Raw genomic sequence first — 19,244 nt, 5'->3', positions numbered from 1 at the left:
TGGATTTGTCTGTCACTTTTCATGTTTAACATTGTGGTGCTATTTCACTGGATAACTCTAATGGTATGTTCTACCATAGAATTTACTCTTCTTGTTTTATACATTCTTTTTCATTTTGTTGCCACATAACTCCAATACAGATTGTGGAATCTGGAAGAAAGCAGGTCTTAAGTGATGCAGATAGTTTAGTGACTTAAGCATCCTCACCTTTATAGACTACTGTTATTCTGTTTCCTGCTAGTTAATTGCATGCTTTCCAAACTGTATGCTTCAGCCTCTGATAAGGATATAAAAGTAGTAGTCAGGACAGTTACTGGGTGCGATAGACCCAGCAAAAGGTCTGTAAAGCTGTTAGACTTGGCATCCTTGGCGTGGTCTCCCTTAACTTTTTGCCTCTGTGTCCCAGGTTGTTGATGTGTGCTGGACTCTGTTTTTGCTGTTTTTGTTACTCTGGACACTTTACCACTGCTATCCAGTGCTAAAGTGCAAGTGCTTCTGTACAAAATGTGTAAGTAACTGGTTCTCCATGATTGGTATATTTGATTTACTAATAAGTCCCTAGTACAGTGCACTAAAGGTGCCCAGGGCCTGTAAATCAAATGCTACTAGTGGGCCTGCAGCACTGGTTGTGTCACCCACATTAGTAGCTCTGTAATCATGTCTCAGACCTGCCACTGCAGTGTCTGTGTTTGCGGTTTTAAACTGCCAATTCGACTTGGCAAGTGTACCCACTTGTCAGGCCTAAACCTTCCCTTTTTTTTTGTTTTGTTTTTTTTTTTATTTATTTTTTACATGTAAGGCACCCCTAAGGTAAGCAGTAGGTAGCCCCATGGGCAGGGTGCAGTGTATGTTTAAGGTAGAACATATACTAATGTATTTTATATGTCCTGACAGTGAAATACTGCTAAATTCGTTTTTCACTGTTGCAAGACCTATCCCTCTCATAGGTTAACATGGGGCTGCCTTTAAATATGATTAAAGCGTAGATTCCCTTTGGGAATGGATAGATATGTGGAGTTTAGGGGTCTCTGAGATCACAATTTATAAATACGCCTTTTAGTAAATTAAATTTTAAGATTGTGTTTGAAAATCCCACTTTTAGAAAGTGAGCATTTTCTTGCTTACACCATTCTGTGACTCTGCCTGGTTGTGGATTCCCAGTCTGAGTCAGTTTGACAGTTGGGCTGGTTGCACCTCTCTCTAGACAGTGACACAAAGGGAGCTGGGGTGTAGCCCGCATTTCCTGATGAGCCGTCTGTGCTAGGAGGGAGAGGAGGAGTGGTCACTCACACCTGAAAGGGATGTGCATGCCCTCACACAATACAGTCTCCAACCGCCTGGTGAGTGTCTGGGGCCTGGCCTGGGAAAGGCAGGATTTCACATTCAAAAGAGACTTTACTTTGAAGTAGGCCTACTTCAAAGGAGAAATTGGGTATACGAAGGGCACCCAAACTCACAGACTTTAGATCACTTCTGGACATCAGGAGGACCCTCTACCTGGAGAACAGCTGAAGAGCTGAGAAGTGCTGCTCTGCCTGAGACTGCTTTGTGGAGCTTTCCTGCAGTTGCTGCTCTGCCAGAGTAAGAGGGCGAAGACTGGACTTTGTGTGCCTTCCATCTTGTGAAGAAATCTCCAAGGGCTTGATTTAGAGCTTGCCTCCTGTTGTTTGAAGTCTCAGGGACAGCAAAGACTTCTCTCTGCCAGCACCGGGAGTCTCTGGAGAGACTCCTGATCTGACAAGTGGTGCCCTATCCAGTCCCTGGGACCTTGAAAGGAAAGCTGGTGGAAATCCAAGGAAATTGACTTTGGACGACTTAGGACCTACGCAGCTGCTGAATCCAGTGATACTGCCTGCAACCGACTCTGTGATCTTCGCTGGAACGCGACAACCTTGGGGTTTTGCCTGTCCCATTAAGGGCTCCGCCAAGGAGGAGTGCAAAAGGTGCTAAGGGCCTGGGTGACAGCCAAAGAAGCTGAGGGGCACACAGAGGAGGAGGAGGAGGATGACGAAGATGAGGCGCACTCCATCCACAACGGTATAGTGGGGGGGCCTGTTATATCCAGGGAGAGAGTCTCCAGGGCCGGTAGCAGTGTGTCCTCCAGGGGTCTGACACCTGAAGAGTTACAAGACAGACAGGCACAGAGGGCTCACCAGTTGGAGCTAGAAAAGTGTAGGATGCAAAGGGAGATGGAAGAGAGAAGGATGACCATTGAGGAAAAGAAGATACTGCTGGCTCATGACCTTAGCTTGAGAGATATAGATCAGAGGAGCCAGTCTAGTAGAAATGGTGGCAGCAACAGTACAGTGCAGCCTGAGAGAAGAGTACACATTCCAAAAGACCTAGTGAAGGGTTACAAGAGGGAGGATGACGTATATTTGTGGTTCAAGGGGTATGAGTCTGCTCTCCACACGAATCTGGTCCCTAAAGCTCATTGGGGGGGAGGGTCTGTGGAAGCAGTTTGAGGTAGAGGGGAGAGATAGTTAGACATCGTTAGGGGATTCTCAGGGGCTCACCTATTCTGTCATGAAGGATGCCCTACTCACAAGAAATGGCCTCACCCCTGAGTAGTATAAGGAAAAGTTCAGGTCCTATAAGAGGAAGGAATCCCAAACACGGTTGGAGTGTGTTTATTCAATCTGCAGGTCTCTGGATGGTTGGGTGAAGGGCAGTAAGGTAACAACGTATGAGGGGCTTTACAATTTGATTGCTTGGGAGCACTTGTACAGTTTGTTTTCCAGAGCTGCGCCAGCACCTAATTGACTACAAGCTGACTGATCCCAGGAAGCTTGCGCAGTAAGTGGACCGATGGGGGAGCACCAGGGTCCAAAAGAAGTATGGGGGAGACCACGCCAAGGGTGGGCAGGCTCCCTTTCAGAAGAAAGGAAGCTTGCGCAGGAAGTGGACCGATGAGGGAGCACCAGGGTCCAAAAGAGGTATGGGGAAGACCAAGCCAAGGGTGGGCAGGATCCCTTTCAGAAGAGTAAACAGGGGAGTTCTCTAAAGGGCCCCGATCTGATTCCTAGTGTAGATTCCCAGCCCCCCAGTGAGAAGAAACCATGGTTCTCCAAAGGGAAACCAGTGGCAGGGGGTCCCCCTCGTAAGTGTTATGCATGTGACTAAGTGGGTCATGTGAGGGGGAACCCCAAATGCCCCAAGAGTACACCACACCCACTGGTGCGCAGTCCCAGGGTTTGGCTAGTGTAGCGCTTGGGGAGGAGTTGGTTCCAGGTGGGTGGGAGTCAGCTGAGATGACCCTTGTCTCACTAGGGGACCGTTAGATGGTCCAGAGAGCCCTAGTGCCTGAGAACACTAGGAAGTACAGGCAGTGAGTGAACATCAATAGACAGAGGGTGGAGACTCTGAGAGACACATGAGCCAGTGTGACTGCAGTGAGGAGTCACCTGGTGTCTGAAGAGCAGATTGTTCCCCGTGTACTTCACCAAGTAGTTGCAGTGGACAACTCGGAGCGCCTTTGTAGAGTGGCGCAGGTTACCTTTGAATGGCGGGTGATGGGGTCTCATGTTCCTTGAAGGTAGCTGTGAGTCCAACCATGCCTGTAGATTGTTTGCTTGGCAATGACCTGGAGGATTCCCCTTGGAAGGAGGTGGAACACAAGTCACACTTGGAGATGTTGGGTCTGCCTGGGTGGGTATGTGTATCCTACAGGTCAATGGCCACCCGTCAAGGTGGTCGAGCCCCTGGAGCCTGAAACAGTGGCCCAGGGGACCACCAAAAAGAGGATCTTGGGAAACCCCACGGTCTGAGCGGAGGCGGAGCCTGAGGGTGACGCCCCGGAGCCTACAGGGGAACAGGTGGCGGAACTGGGGGAGGTCCCTGAACTATCGTAATGGCAGCAGGAACGGGGTCCACCAGGGAAGCATTCTGTGCAGTACAGAAGACATGCCCTACTCTGGAGGGTTTGCGGCAGCAGGCTGCAGACCAGGTGGCTGGAAAGGAGCCAGGCTCTCACCTGATCTACTGGAAGGAAAACCTTCTGAATAGTGAGCCTACGGTTCCTGAGCCTGGGTCAGCCCGTGTGCTGGTGGTACCCCAGTGCTTCAGGGACTTCCTACCAGGGTTGGCTCATAATGTGCCTTTAGCAGGACATTTGGGGTAGGACAAGACCTTTGAGAGGCTGGTCACCCACTTTTACTGGCCCCTAATGCGCAGGCACTCAGATGCTCATTGTAGGCCTTGCCAAACTTGTCAGGCAAGTGGCAAGAGTCAGGGTAATTTTAAGGCTCCCCTCCAACCTTTTCCTGTTAGTACCCCCCCTTGAAAGGGTTGGTATTGACATTGTTGGGCCTCTGGATCCCAAGACAGCCATGGACAACAGGTTCATCCTGGTCTTGGTGGACAATGCCACCCAGTACCCAGAAGCCATTACTCTGAGGTCAATCACTTCCCCTGTGGTGGGTCGTTTATTGATGGGGGTTTTTACCTGCATGGGGTTCCCCAAGGAAGTGGCATCTGATAGGGGTACCGACTTCATATCTACATATATGAATCCTCTGTGGAAGGAGTGGGGTAACCTACAAGTTGACCACCCCCAAAGCAGTGGTCTGGTTGAGAGATTCAACCGCACCTTGAAAGGCATGATTATTTGCCTGTCGGAGCCCTTGAGGCGGAAGTGGGACGTCCTCTTGCCATGCCTTCTGTTCGCTTACAGGGAGGTGCCTCAAAAGAAACTTTGGTTTAGTCCCTTTGAGCTGATCTATGGCTACCCTGTGAGGGGACCTTTAAGTCTGGTGAAGGAGGCTTTGGAAAAAGCTCCTATTTATACCCCTCCCAGGATGTATTTAGCTACCTGCTGGCTCTGAGAAACCAGACTGCCCGCTTCAGGAGTCCCGCACAGGAGAACCTGGAAGCAAGCCAGGAGGATGTGAAACGGTGGTATGACCGGAATGCCACTCTGGTCAAGTTTCAACCTGGTCAAAAAGTGTGGGTGATGGCACCAGTGGAGCCTAGGGCACTCCAAGACAAGTGGACTGGGCCTTTTGAGGTGGTGGAGTGTAAGAGTGAAGTCACCTATCTGGTGGACTTAGACTCCCAGGAACCCTTTAAGGGTCCTGCATGTTAACCCACTCATGCCACACTTTGAGCGGACTGAACTGTCCATGCTCCTTACAACAGATGATGGGGTGGAGGAGGAGAGTGAGCCTCTTCCTGACCTCCTGTCTGCAGGAGAAAAAGATGGGTCTGTGGAGGGAATGATCCTCTCCCCCCTCCCTGACTGCAGAGCAGCAGAGGGACTGTCGCTAGATGTTGGGACAGTTCACCTCCCTGTTTTCCTTGATCCCAGGGGGTCACACACTTGTGCACACATGTGGACACTAGGGGCAGTACACCCATTAAACAAAGTTTACAGGGTGACTGACAAGGTCAGGACTAGCATTAAGGATGAGGTATCCAAAATGATAACCCTAGAGGTTGAGCATTTCAGCAGTCCTTGGTCCAGCCCTGTGGTATTGGTCCTAAAGGCTGCTGCACCTGGTGCCACTCCAGAACTCCGGTTCTCTGTGGACTACCATAGTGTCAAACGCCTGTGCTGATATACAGCTCATGACTGGGTGTTCTCACTCATGTTTGTGGAATCAGTAAATAACAAATAAAATACATTTTGGGAGCCTTTTTTTCCTTAAAGGATGTTGAGCAAAAGATTTGCACAGTGATTAAAGGAACTGATGGATCCTTGACCAAGGTATTTGTAGAGCAGTAGATAAAGTACATAGCCACAGGACTGTAGGAAGCTGGCTATCTATTTAGTGTACCACTGTTGTGGTATACCATGCAGATAGTCCAGTTGACCCTATAGTCCAGTCAGCTTTCAGGGCTCACACCATGCAGATAGTCCAGTTGGCTTACAGATCTTAAATTAAAAATCCCAAATGCTCTTTTGGTCGTTGCATGGGTGAGCAGTTTAGGCTTCACAGAGGATAGGTTTAAGCATTTGTTGAACGCAGTCAATAAATGAGACACTCAAGAAGAAAGTCAAAACCGATTTAAAAAATAAAAATAAAAAAAAATAGCACTGATTAGACACCAAGATCTACAAGACGAAAAATAGAGCTGTCAGATTTGAAGCGTGAGCCTCAAATGCAGTAATGTGTTCTTATTGGAAAAATACACTGCACAGGGTCCCTTGCAATCCACTTACAGGACTCTTCTTCCAGACTTAAGGTAAGTAGTGGCCAAGATCCTTAGAACCACCAGCAGTTTTGTGTTACCTGCCCTGGTGGGTCCGGGTGCAGAGATGCTCTTAGCAGTGGTAACCTTGGAAAAATAAGCTGTAAGTGGAGGCTGGGTGACCAGTCTTGCTGAACCCACGGTCTTTGGAGTACCTTCAGAAGAGGGGAAGAAACACAGAACAACTTCTGGCATGGTGCTGGCCTCTGTTGAAGTTAGTACTCTGGGTATTTGTGCAGGCAGGGTCCGGCCAGCCTCAGTGTCTCGAAACTGGATCGGTCGACGTGGCTGTGCTCCTGAACACCCAGGATCCTCTTCCTGGTTTAGATGCCCCCTTGGTGGACCCAATTGTCAGCAAAACAAGAAACTGGGCAATCTCAGTTTGGTGCCCTGCTGGTGCAGGAAAGTGACTTCTCCACTGGAAATGCTGGCTGGCTGGCAAAGTGGTGGCAGGCCTCCGAGACTTTTGGAGGATGCACAGCTGCAGGATGAGTCTGTCTTCACGATTGTCCAGACTGGAGCAGGTAGGCAGGTTTTTGTTCCAAAGTCCTCAGTTAGTCGACAGTTCTTGAGTTGGTTGTCTCTTCTTTGGCCTTCTTCTTCTTTAGTCAGTCGAATGTGATTTCCTAGTGTCAGTGGGCCACCTAAATACTGAAGTTTGGGGTGTTAAAGGGAGTTAAGGGTCAAAGCCAATGTTCTACCAACCCTGGGTGACTACACCCCCTATATCACCACTTCCTATGGGGAGTGGGCATAACCCTGCCCCAGAGTTCCTAGTTCCACCATAAGCAAGATGGTGGAACCCTTCCTTTGTGGAGCACATCAGGCAGCCAATCTTAGGGATGCGACTAGACTGGTAGTACAAAATGGCTATTTGCATATTTAATTTCCTGCCTGTCATCGTGCCAAATGGGCATCAAGGCAGGGGGTGCCATCTCCCAGGCCTGGGGAAGCTGAGGTCGCATATCAAAGGCATTGGGGACTTTGAAGTCCTGGCCTTGGTATGCAGATTCACTAGCCATCCTGCTGGAGGAAGTGATAACGTCCTCCGGAGCCTCTCAACGCGCGGGCTGTCACCACCAATGGGAGGGTGGGGGGGGGGGGTTGTCAAACTTGTCTTTAGTGGCACGCTGGACGATCAGTCAGTCAGTCAGTCAGCACACTAGAGGACTAGTAGGTTTTGAGGGAGGAGTTCTAAGGTGCCCTCTGTCTGCATGTCAATATATCCAATACTGGCATCAGTAGGGATTTAATAAGATTAGGTGTTTGATACTATACACCATAGGTTTCATTGAAGCAATTATGTAGCTGGGTAACTCATAATGACCAGTGCCCAGTACATACCTTCACATTGCTTCCCTGTTCACTTGCAATAGCTAGTAATCAAACTAGACATCACAGGGGCATATCTGCTCATGTAGATATTTCCTAACATAAAATATTATGCACCCTGACTTGGGGCTCTATGGTCTGCTATAGGGGTGACTTACATATATTAGATGCATTGTTTCTGGCATGGCACACAAGGAGTGTTACATTGTGTTTCCACTCATGGTTTGCACCATGTCACACCACCTGCAGTGGCAGTCTGCATGTAATTTATTGGGGGGAAGGGAGGCCCTTAAGGTGGCAGAATAAATGCTGCAGCCCTTAGGGACCCTCTTTAGTACCTATGCCCTGGGTACTAAGGGTATCATTTACTAGGGACTTACAGGGGTGCTAAAATGTGTGCCAGTTGTACACAATTACATTAGTTTACCTTGTTTTAGGGAAAGAGCAATGGCAGCAGGAAACCTGTTAGCAGGGACCCAGTGCATCTTCAGTTGAAAAACCTCTGTACCTGTGGCGAAAAGAGGGTGACCATGTCAAAAAGGCACTTTCCTATAAGGGCACACAGACTGAATACAGGCCTAGATTGAAGGCCTCTCATCGACGAGGATTTGAATCGGCAAACCTTCCAGAATGCTAGCACTAAAGGACTGTAACTCAGTGACCAGCAATATCCCAGACACCGCTGTAGAGAAGAAATCTACAGAGCAAAAGAGATGAGATCTACAGAGCAAAAGACATGAGACAGGGCAGAAAAAGAGGAGTAACAATCAAAGCATATTGATGCAATAGGAAACTAGTTTTGGCAAAGCATGAGTCCGACTTTAATGTGATAATCGTTGCAAGTAGGCATGTACCTGTTTTTATTAAGTTTCACGTATTGCTGTGACCTTTAGTGCTACAGCTTATTGAGATTCCCTGAGCCAGCCACAAGAAAGAGGGGTAAATGTTCATGTTTTTCAAAACTATCATCCACATGGCATTCTCTAAGCATCCAGAAGTAAAGAATTGGAGGCAGTTGTGTAGAACCGAAGTAAGTTCTGGAATGGCTTATAATCCTGCCAATCTTCATACAGTCTACACCCAGAGTACCTCCACCCTATACTTCAGATCGGCATCTTGTGCTTGAAAGACATCTGGCAAAGAGCCCCCGGGAGGGGCCCGTTCAGCATTGCAGCGCCAGCCTAACAAGGAGCTGCCCGATGATGACGCATAACACCCATTTGGGGGTGTGAGGGCTCTTGCTTCTGAGCAGTCAGATCCCCCGATCTGTTGTCTGTTACCCCGGCCTAGGTTTTTTTTCCTTCTTTTCCTTTCTCACCCTCCCTAACAACTGCACACCCATTGCAAGACAATGTTCATACAATTGCCAGATAATCTCACTTTCCTCTCTACATTCAGTACCTCACTAGCAGGGAGAGTAATTTCTTTCTTCCACAACTTAAACAGGATCTCTACTCATTAGTGGCTGAGAGAAGCTATTGCCTCCACCATATTCACCTCCAAATTTCAGGTGTTTTAGTACTTTTGATGTTCTCTTTAGAAAGTCACCCCAAAAATCAAACAGGTCTTGCCAGTTCCCAGCAGTGGGGTCTCAAACTAACTCTACTGTAGAGCACAAAGACCAACTTTTCCAAAAAAGAAGCATTGTGAATCTTTGAATGTCCTACTTTTTTTTAAAGTAGGATCCAGAATATTTGAGATGTGCTAACTGCCTCGCAAATGAGAAAATATTTTCTTGATTTACCATTGCCTTATGTCTTTATAAAATGTTTTGGAGCAATATTGCTTAATTTACTCAATGTGGAATTCATATTTTCCAGAATTTATAGATATATAGCACTGTATAAAACATTGGGTGCAGCTGTGGAAGAAGCTGCCTCCAGTAACACCAGATTGGAAAAGATGCAGTGTCCTTCATGCAATTCCCTTTCTCATGTAAAATAAAAACTGGAACCCCTAAATTGCCATACTTAGTTATAATTGTTAGGAATAGCCAGCAGTCTAAAACATTGTAGTAGTGGGGTTATGAAGCATCTACTCCAAGGAACCAACAAAAAATCTATTCAGAAGTGTTTTTCAATTTATCACAAATGTGTGCAATGCTTAACATTGTATACGAAGTCGGAAGTGGAGTGGTTAAGGGGTTATTCTCTATAAATCCAGAATCTTTGTTTCACCCCTTTATTTGCAGTCAATGCAGTGTTTGAATTTAAAAGCGTTGTTAAGTGAAGGAGAGCAGAATGTCGGAGGGAATTTTCGGGTGTAGATGTACACATCAAAAATATTTCAGGTTAACCTGTTTAACATGTACAACATTAATCTGATATTGAGTTTCCCTTTGAAATCCACGTTTTATCAGATGCCTTCGAAAAATGCTACGGTAATTCAGGCACACGTGAATTTGCTGACTAAGCATTCATCCTCGTTAACAGTCTTCCTTCACACCCTCCCAGAGAATGCTTTGTTCCCCACAAGAGTTTCCTTAGTTTGAAAAAACACTGGCTTTTGTAGTATATGTAGGTGCTGATTGTTTTTTAGTGGAATTGATTTAGATTGAAGCATACATGTAAAGTTATGTGACCAAAAAGAGGATTGCTTATATTTAAAACTTTCTAATTAGTCTGAGGGACTACATACCTGGAAATTTCACTGTATGACCTTTGGCTACATGATGACATCCTAGGACCTCAAATATGGTACCAAGATTAAGGTAAATGTCCTTGTGGCGTCTGACTCAAAAACATTGTGAATAAGTGGCAAGTCTTGAATGAGTGACCTATGAGTTCTGGGGCTAGGAGTTACCTCACTAAGACCTTACCACCACATTAAACATACCTGTGCTATGCAGTGTTGTTGGTTAGTGTCTGCAGCAGCAGATTTGAGACATAAGACATGTGATCTCCATGCAAATTTCATAGGGTTAATGGTAATATTTTTCCTGCACACGTGCAATCTGCAGTTTTTCTTGAATTTGTCGGGATTTCTCACATAACTCTCTAGTCCGTCTTGTTGTGACCTACAGCGTGCTACCTTGCAGTTTGTCGCAAGCATTGATGCTTCTGTAGAGCAGGGTCGGACTGGCCATTTATTCCTTCAGGCATTTTCCCAGCGGGCTGGGGCAGTTGGAGGCTTGCTCATGAAGGCACATTGTCGCTGCTTGTGCATCTCACTTTCTCCAGCACTCCGAGGTTAATTGCAGCAGACACATTGGGGGCTTTTTGTAGGAGAGGGAGAGAGGGAGAGATGGAGAGAGGGAGGGAGGGGGAGAGATAGATATGCGCGCGCATGCATGCTGGAGAAAAGACGGGTGAGGAAGGAATGGATTGGGGCTGGTGTGAAAATTCTTGGTAGGGCTTCTTTGGTTGCCAATTCAGTTAAGCTGGAGAGTGTTTTTTTTTTTGTTTTTTTTGGAGCAGGCTCCTGAACAACATTCAACACGCATGTTGGCAACTCTATGAGCATTTAGTGTTTTTCAATTGGGATAGTCAATTGACTGACTTTCAAAGAGCTTATGTTTGTGTTCAGAGATAGTTTTTGTGGACAAGGGTATTTGAACCTGATCTGGGGCTGAAGGAGTTCTGTTGAGGTTTAACATTTGGGCAAATGTGTCCTGCTTCTACCAGAAATCAGCTTCAAGTTTGATGGTTCTGTTTTTGTCATGTGGAGGGCCATCATAATTTTTATAAAGAAAACTTTAATTTTTCTGATGCGCAGACTCTTAACATTTTAACTTAATCATGCATTAATGTCTGCTCTACTTGACCAGACTTCGGGATTTAGTGTCCCCATCTGTCTCATTGCTCTTAAATAGTTGAATAATTCTTTGCATTCAGTTGAAGTTTAGCATTGTTTTGGGAGAACATGTTTTATGTTGCTTTGTTTAAAATATCCTAACATTTTATGCATTCTTATTGATCTTTGTTTCTGCTGAATATGATTCATAAAATGACATTCCATTGGAGTGTGTTGACATTCATTTGTAAGCCCTGCATAGAACGTATCTATGCATGTGTCGTCCACATACCATAAAGGTAAGGAGCCCTTGAGGAACATCAGGTCCTTGAGCCACTGAGAACTAAGAGTAAATCTGTAGAACAGTGGTTCCCAACCTGTGGTCCGGGGACCCCTGGGGGTCCACGAGGCCTCCTCAGGGGGTCCGCGACTGCCTATAAAATTAAATAATATTTACAGATTAGGTCCCCAGTTTTCAGTAATGACTCAGTGGGGGGTCCCCGAATTGCAATAAAGATTCAGTGGGGGTCCCCGGGCTCCAGTTATGATAAAGTGGGGGTCCACAGAAGTCAAAAGGTTGGGAACCACTGCTGTAGAACTTACTTATCAGAGCCATCCATAGATGTTATCACTGTCAGACACACATCATGCTACTCATTTTACACGTCTTATGTTGGGTATTAACACGGAAAACTTCTAGTTTCTTCCCTTGTGCATGCCCCAGTTCTAGGGAGGGAATTGCAAAACTGGAAGGGTTTGCTGGTAATTCTATATCACTAGTAAATTAATTGCGTTCTTCTAACTGCTTACGAGCAGCTTTTTTTCTCTTAGAATCAAGAATGTATCTGTTTTCTTGCATTTTCCTTCTTCTGAATTCCAAAACTGGAAGGGTTTGCTGGTAATTCTATATCACTAGTAAATTAATTGCGTTCTTCTAACTGCTTACGAACAGCCTTTTTTCCTCTTAGAATCAAGAATGTACCCGTTTTCTTGCATTTTCCTTCTTCTGAATTCTTTGATCACATTTGGGAGCCTATGACATTCTTTTAAGAATTGTTTCTCAAAGCAGCTGACTCTTTACATTTGCTGAATTGTAAGTAAAATCAGTTGTATTGGCTGCCCTTTTTGCTAAACTCCAGGGTGGTCTGTCATAAAAGACACAAGCAACTGCTTTCTTTGTTCTGAGTACCAGTAGTTGTAAATTACTTGCAGGGCCCAAGCAAGCATTCCTGTCATTTACATGCACAGTACCAATTTTTGAACATCCTCCTGTTGTAGTTTGTTTTTGTCCATTCAATTTTATAAACTTGTGTGCAAGTATGTTTATCTTTTATTTTATCTGGAAATTAATTTATTGCTGCTGTTCTTGTGAAAATGAGTATGCTTAGCTTGAAAGATGCTACCTGTTTGAGAGAGGCAAAATTATGATTTTCTAGTGGGCGTTTATTTCTGATTTCATTTGTAAATTTTTCTACCAATTGTTTTTCAGTCTTTCAGCTATTGAATTGTCTCCCTGGCCTGTACTTAATCCCGAAAGAATTTGACTTAAACAATGTTTGCGTTCCTTATCTGTAACCTGAATGGGAGTCCATTGAAAAGTTGTTTAAGAAGAAAGCATCTCCTCAGGAATAGTTTCTTTAAAAGGTCAGCTTTTGATTCTGAACGCTTTGTGTAGATAATATGCGAAGTGGGAATTGTAACACTTCTGACTCTTGGTGAAATCTGCAAAGCTGCCACTTTGTTTATGCAGCCAGGTGGCATGAATCGATTTTGATTTGAATTCTGATTCTGTATTGGGTACGCAGGTTAATTAATCTGTGTAGGAAGTTGGCTCTGTATGCACTATTTCAAAGAAAGGAATAGTATGCACAGAGTCCAAGGGTTCCCTTTAGAGCTAAGATAGTGGCAAAAACAGATAATTATAATGCTCTATTTTGTGGTAGTAGGCTTATCAAAGGAGTAGTGTTAAGCATTTGTTGTACACACACAGGCAATAAATGAGGAACACACACTCAGGGACAATTCCTGGCCGATAGGTTTTTGTATAGAAAATATCTTTTCTTAGTTTATTTTAAGAACCACAGGTTCAAGATTTACAGGTAATACTTCAAATGAAAGGTATTTCATGTAGGAACTTTAGGAACTTTGAATTAGCAAAATAGCATATACAGTTTTCACAAAAATGACATATAGCTATTTTAAAACTAGACACTTACTGCAATTTTCAACAGTTCCTGGGGGAGGTAAGTGTTTGTTATTTTTTGCAGGTAAGTAAACCACCCACAAGGTTCAAGTTTGAGTCCAAGGTAGCCCACCGTTGGGGGTTCAGAGCAACCCCAAAGTTACCACAACAGCAGCTCAGGGCCGGTCAGGTGCAGAGGTCAAAGTGGTGGCCAAAACGCATAGGCTTCAATGGAGAATGGGGTGCCCTGGTTCCAGTCTGCCAGCAGGTAAGTACCCGCGTCTTCGGAGGGCAGACCAGGGGGGTTTTGTAGGGCACCGGGGGGACACAAGTCAGCACAGAAAGTACACCCTCAGCGGCGCGGGGGCGGCCGGGTGCAGTGTGCAAACAAGCGTCTGGTTCGCAGTAGCATTCAATGGGAGACCAAGGGGTCTCTTCAGCGATGCAGACAAGGGAGGTGGCTCCTTGGGGTAGCCACCACCTGGGCAAGGGAGAGGGCCAGCTGGGGGTCGCTCCTGCACTGGAGGTTGGATCTTTCAGGTCCTGGGGGCTGCGGATGCAGTGCCTTTACCAGGTGTCGGGTCTTTGAAGCAGGCAGTCGAGGTCAGGGGGAGCCTCGGGATTCCCTCTGCAGGCGTCGCTGTGGGGGGTCAGGGGGGCCAACTCTGGCTACTCACGGTCTCGTAGTCGCTGGGGAGTCCTCCCTGTGGTGTTTGTTCTCCACAAGACGAGTCGGGGGCGTCTGGTGCAGAGTGCAAAGTCTCACGCTTCCGGCTGGAAACGTGTGTTGGTTCAAAGTTGCTTCTTTGTTGCAAAGTTGCAGTCTTTGTGGAACAGAGCTGCTGTCCTCTGGAGTTCCTGGTCCTTCTAGATGCAGGGCAGTCCTCTGAGGCTTCAGAGGTCGCTGGTGTAGGAGGCTGGACTGGCTTGCAGTGAGTACCAAGGGGTACTTGCACCTTGCACCAGGCCCAGTTATCCCTTATTAGTGTATAGGGTGTCTAGCAGCATAGGCTGATAGATAATGGTAGCTTAGCAGAGCAGCTTAGGCTGAACTAGGAGACGAGTGAAGCTCCTACAGTACCACTTAGTGTCATATGCACAATATCATAAGAAAACACAATACACAGTTATACTAAAAATAAAGGTACTTTATTTTTATGACAATATGCCAAAGTATCTCAGAGTGTACCCTCAGTGAGAGGATAGGAAATATACACAAGATATATATACACAATACCGAAATATGCAGTAATAGTCTTAGAAAACAGTGCAAACAATGTATAGTTACAATAGGATGCAATGGGGACACATAGGGATAGGGGCAACACAAACCATATACTCCAAAAGTGGAATGCGAACCATGAATGGACCCCAAACCTATGTGACCTTGTAGAGGGTCGCTGGGACTATTAGAAAATAGTGAGGGTTAGAAAAATAGCCCACCCCAAGACCCTGAAAAGTGAGTGCAAAGTGCACTAAAGTTCCCCAAAGGACATAGAAGTCGTGATAGGGGAATTCTGCAGGAAAGACACAAACCAGCAATGCAACAACAATGGATTTCCAGTCGAGGGTACCTGGGGAACAAGGGGACCAAGTCCAAAAGTCACAAGCAAGTCGGAGATGGGCAGATGCCCAGGAAATGCCAGCTGTGGGTGCAAAGAAGCTGCTACTGGACAGTAGAAGCTTAGGTTTCTGCAGGAACGACAAGGGCTAGAGACTTCCCCTTTGGAGGACGGATCCCTCACGCCGTGGAGAGTCGTGCAGAAGTGTTTTCCCGCCAAAAGACCGCCAACAAGCCTTGCTAGCTGCAAGTCGTGCGGTAAGCGTTTTTGGATGCTGCTGCGGCCCAGGAGGGACCAGGATGTTGCAAATTGCGTCAGGAGACAGAGGGGACGTCGAGCAAGACAAGGAGCCCTCTCAGCAGCAGGTAGCACCCGGAGAAGTGCCAGAAACAGGCACTACGAGGATGCGTGAAACGGTGCTCACCCGAAGTCGCACAAAGGAGTCCCACGTCGCCGGAGAACAACATAGGAGGTCGTGCAATGCAGGTTAGAGTGCCGTGGACCCAGGCTGGACTGTGCACAAAGGATTTCCGCCGGAAGTGCACGGAGGCCGGAGTAGCTGCAAAAGTCGTGGTTCCCAGCAATGCAGTCTGGCGTGTGGAGGCAAGGACTTACCTCCACCAAACTTGGACTGAAGAGTCACTGGACTGTGGGAGTCACTTGGACAGAGTTGCTGGATTCGAGGGACCTCGCTCGTCGTGCTGAGAGGAGACCCAAGGGACCGGTAATGCAGCTTTTTGGTGCCTGCGGTTGCAGGGGGACGATTCAGTCGACCCACTGGAGATTTCTTCGGAGCTTCTAGTGCAGAGAGGAGGCAGACTACCCCCACAGCATGCACCACCAGGAAAACAGTCGAGAAGGCGGCAGGATCAGCGTTACAGAGTTGCAGTAGTCGTCTTTGCTACTATGTTGCAGTTTTGCAGGCTTCCAGCGCGGTCAGCAGTCGATTCCTTGGCAGAAGGTGAAGAGAGAGATGCAGAGGAACTCGGATGAGCTCTTGCATTCGTTATCTAAAGTTTCCCCAGAGGCAGAGACCCTAAATAGCCAGAAAAGAGGGTTTGGCTACCTAGGAGAGAGGATAGGCTAGCAACACCTGAAGGAGCCTATCAGAAGGAGTCTTTGACGTCACCTGGTGGCACTGGCCACTCAGAGCAGTCCAGTGTGCCAGCAGCACCTCTGTTTCCAAGATGGCAGAGGTCTGGAGCACACTGGAGGAGCTCTGGACACCTCCCAGGGGAGGTGCAGGTCAGGGGAGTGGTCACTCCCCTTTCCTTTGTCCAGTTTCGCTCCAGAGCAGGGCTAAGGGGTCCCCTGAACCGGTGTAGACTGGCTTATGCAGAATTGGGCACATCTGTGCCCATGAAAGCATTTCCAGAGGCTGGGGGAGGCTACTCCTCCCCTGCCTTCACACCATTTTCCAAAGGGAGAGGGTGTAACACCCTCTCTCAGAGGAAGTCCTTTGTTCTGCCATCCTGGGACTAGCCTGGCTTGACCCCAGGAGGGCAGAAACCTGTCTGAGGGGTTGGCAGCAGCTGCAGTGAAACCCCAGGAAAGGCAGTTTGGCAGTACCAGGGTCTGTGCTACAGACCACTGGGATCATGGGATTGTGCCAACTATGCCAGGATGGCATAGAGGTGGCAATTCCATGATCATAGACATGTTACATGGCCATATTCGGAGTTACCATTGTGAAGCTACATATAGGTAGTGACCTATATGTAGTGCACACGTGTAATGGTGTCCCCGCACTCACAAAGTCCGGGGAATTGGCCCTGAACAATGTGGGGGCACCTTGGCTAGTGCCAGGGTGCCCTCACACTAAGTAACTTTGCACCTAACCTTTACCAGGTATAGGTTAGACATATAGGTGACTTATAAGTTACTTAAGTGCAGTGTAAAATGGCTGTGAAATAACGTGGACGTTATTTCACTCAGACTGCAGTGGCAGGCCTGTGTAAGAATTGTCAGAGCTCCCTATGGGTGGCAAAAGAAATGCTGCAGCCCATAGGGATCTCCTGGAACCCCAATACCCTGGGGACCTCAGTACCATATACTAGGGAATAATAAGGGTGTTCCAGTAAGCCAATGTAAATTGGTAAAATTGGTCACTAGCCTGTTAGTGACAATTTGAAAGAAATGAGAGAGCATAACCACTGAGGTTCTGGTTAGCAGAGCCTCAGTGAGACAGTTAGGCACCACACAGGGAACACATACATATAGGTCACAAACTTATGAGCACTGGGGTCCTGACTAGCAGGGTCCCAGTGACACATAACAAACATACTGAAAACATAGGGTTTTCACTGTGAGCACTGGGCCCTGGCTAGCAGGATACCAGTGAGACAGTGAAAACACCCTGACATACACTCACAAACAGGCCAAAAGTGGGGGTAACAAGGCTAGAAAGAGGCTACTTTCTCACAGCTGGTCCCTGTGGAATGTGTCACTGGAGCAGTGTCTCTAGAAGTGGGGAGACAGGCCGGTAGAGCTGGGGCCAAAGCAGTTGGTGTCCATCTTCTCTGCAGGTTTTTCAGTTCAGCAGTCCTCTTCTTCTTCTTAGGTTGCAGGAATCTGAGTTCCTAGGTTCTGGGGAACCCCTAAGTACAGAATTTAGGGGTGTGTTTAGGTCTGGGGGGGTTAGTAGCCAATGGCTACTAGCCCTGAGGGTGGCTACACCCTCTTTGTGCCTCCTCCCTGAGGGGAGGGGGGCGCAATCCTATCCCTATTGGGGGAATCCTCCCTCTGCAAGATGGAGGATTTCTAAAAGTCAGAGTCACCTCCGCTCAGGACACCTTAGTGGCTGTCCTGACTGGCCAGTGACTCCTTGTTTTTCTCATTATCTCCTCCGGCCTTGCCGCCAAAAGTGGGGCCGTGGCCAGAGGGGGCGGGCAACTCCCCTAGCTGGAGTGCCCTGTGGTGCTGTAACAAAGGGGGGTGAGCCTTTGAGGCTCACCGCCAGGTGTTACAGTTCCTGCAAGGGGAGGTGTGAAGCACCTCCACCCAGTACAGGCTTTGTTACTAGCCACAGAATGACAAAGGCACTCTCCCCATGTGGCCAGCAACATGTCTTGTGTGTGGCAGGCTGCTAAAACCAGTCAGCCTACACAGGTAGTCAGTTAAGGTTTCAGGGGGCACCTCTAAGGTGCCCTCTGGGGTGTATGTCACAATAAAATGTACACTGGGATCAGTGTGCATTTATTGTGCTGAGAAGTTTGATACCAAACTTCAGTTTTCAGTGTAGCCATTATGGTGCTGTTGAGTTCGTGCATGACAGACTCCCAGACCATATACTCTTATGGCTACCCTGTACTTACAATGTCTAAGGTTTTGCTTAGACACTGTAGGGGCATAGTGCTCATGCACTTATGCCCTCACCTATGGTATAGTGCACCCTGCCTTAGGGCTGTAAGGCCTGCTAGAGGGGTGACTTATCTATACCTGTAGGTAGTGTGAGGTTGGCATGGCACCCTGAGGGGAGTGCCATGTCGACTTAGTCTTTTTATCCCCACTAGCACACACAAGCTGGCAAGCAGTGTGTCTGTGCTGAGTGAGTGGTCCCCAGGGTGGCATAAGACATGCTGCAGCCCTTAGAGACCTTCCCTGGCATCAGGGCCCTTGGTACCAGGGGTACCAGTTACAAGGGACTTACCTGGATGCCAGGGTGTGCCAATTGTGGAAACAAAAGTACAGGTTGGGGAAAGAACACTGGTGCTGGGGCCTGATTAGCAGGCCTCAGCACACTTTCAAATCAAAACTTAGCATCAGCAAAGGCAAAAAGTCAGGGGGTAGCCATGCCAAGGAGGCATTTCCTTACAATCTGTAGTCAAAATGTTTCAGGTAAAAGCTTCTTCCTCCCTGGCAGCCTTTTGTTACATTATTAGTTAGGACTGTAGTGTGTCAAAAGCACACGTTTTGCCCCTAACAGTAGTTCTGCAGTTTTGGACATCATATGTAGATGCAAAGACATTCAGCAGAATTTCGCTTCTGAATCCAGTTACAATACGGCCCTTTATAGGAAGGAGCTTGAAATAATCATACTTAATGTTCTGCAAAACTGGTGATCCATAGACTTACATCAGATTAAAATCATCCATCTCCTGGATTATCAGACTGTTATAATTGAAGTTTATACCTGATATCTCCCTGAAAAAATTGTGGTTTTTATTCTTAAAGTTAAAACAAAATGTTATCATGCTTTTGACTGCCAGAGCTATTTGAAGTATATAAATGTTCAGAACCTATCCATG

General features: G+C 47.0%; 1 protein-coding gene across 1 annotated transcript in view; it reads left to right on the top strand.

Moving 5' to 3' along the window:
- USP31 (ubiquitin specific peptidase 31) overlaps window positions 1–19,244 on the top strand; it is a 175,872-nt gene that overhangs the window by 85,371 nt on the left and 71,257 nt on the right. The gene's annotated exons all lie outside the window — the stretch shown is intronic.

The sequence above is a fragment of the Pleurodeles waltl genome, chromosome 10, assembly GCF_031143425.1.
Source record: "Pleurodeles waltl isolate 20211129_DDA chromosome 10, aPleWal1.hap1.20221129, whole genome shotgun sequence".
NCBI classification, from domain to species: Eukaryota; Metazoa; Chordata; class Amphibia; order Caudata; family Salamandridae; genus Pleurodeles; species Pleurodeles waltl.
The sequence above is the reverse complement of the archived record's forward strand: the minus strand, read 5'-3'. Positions and strand labels throughout refer to the sequence as shown.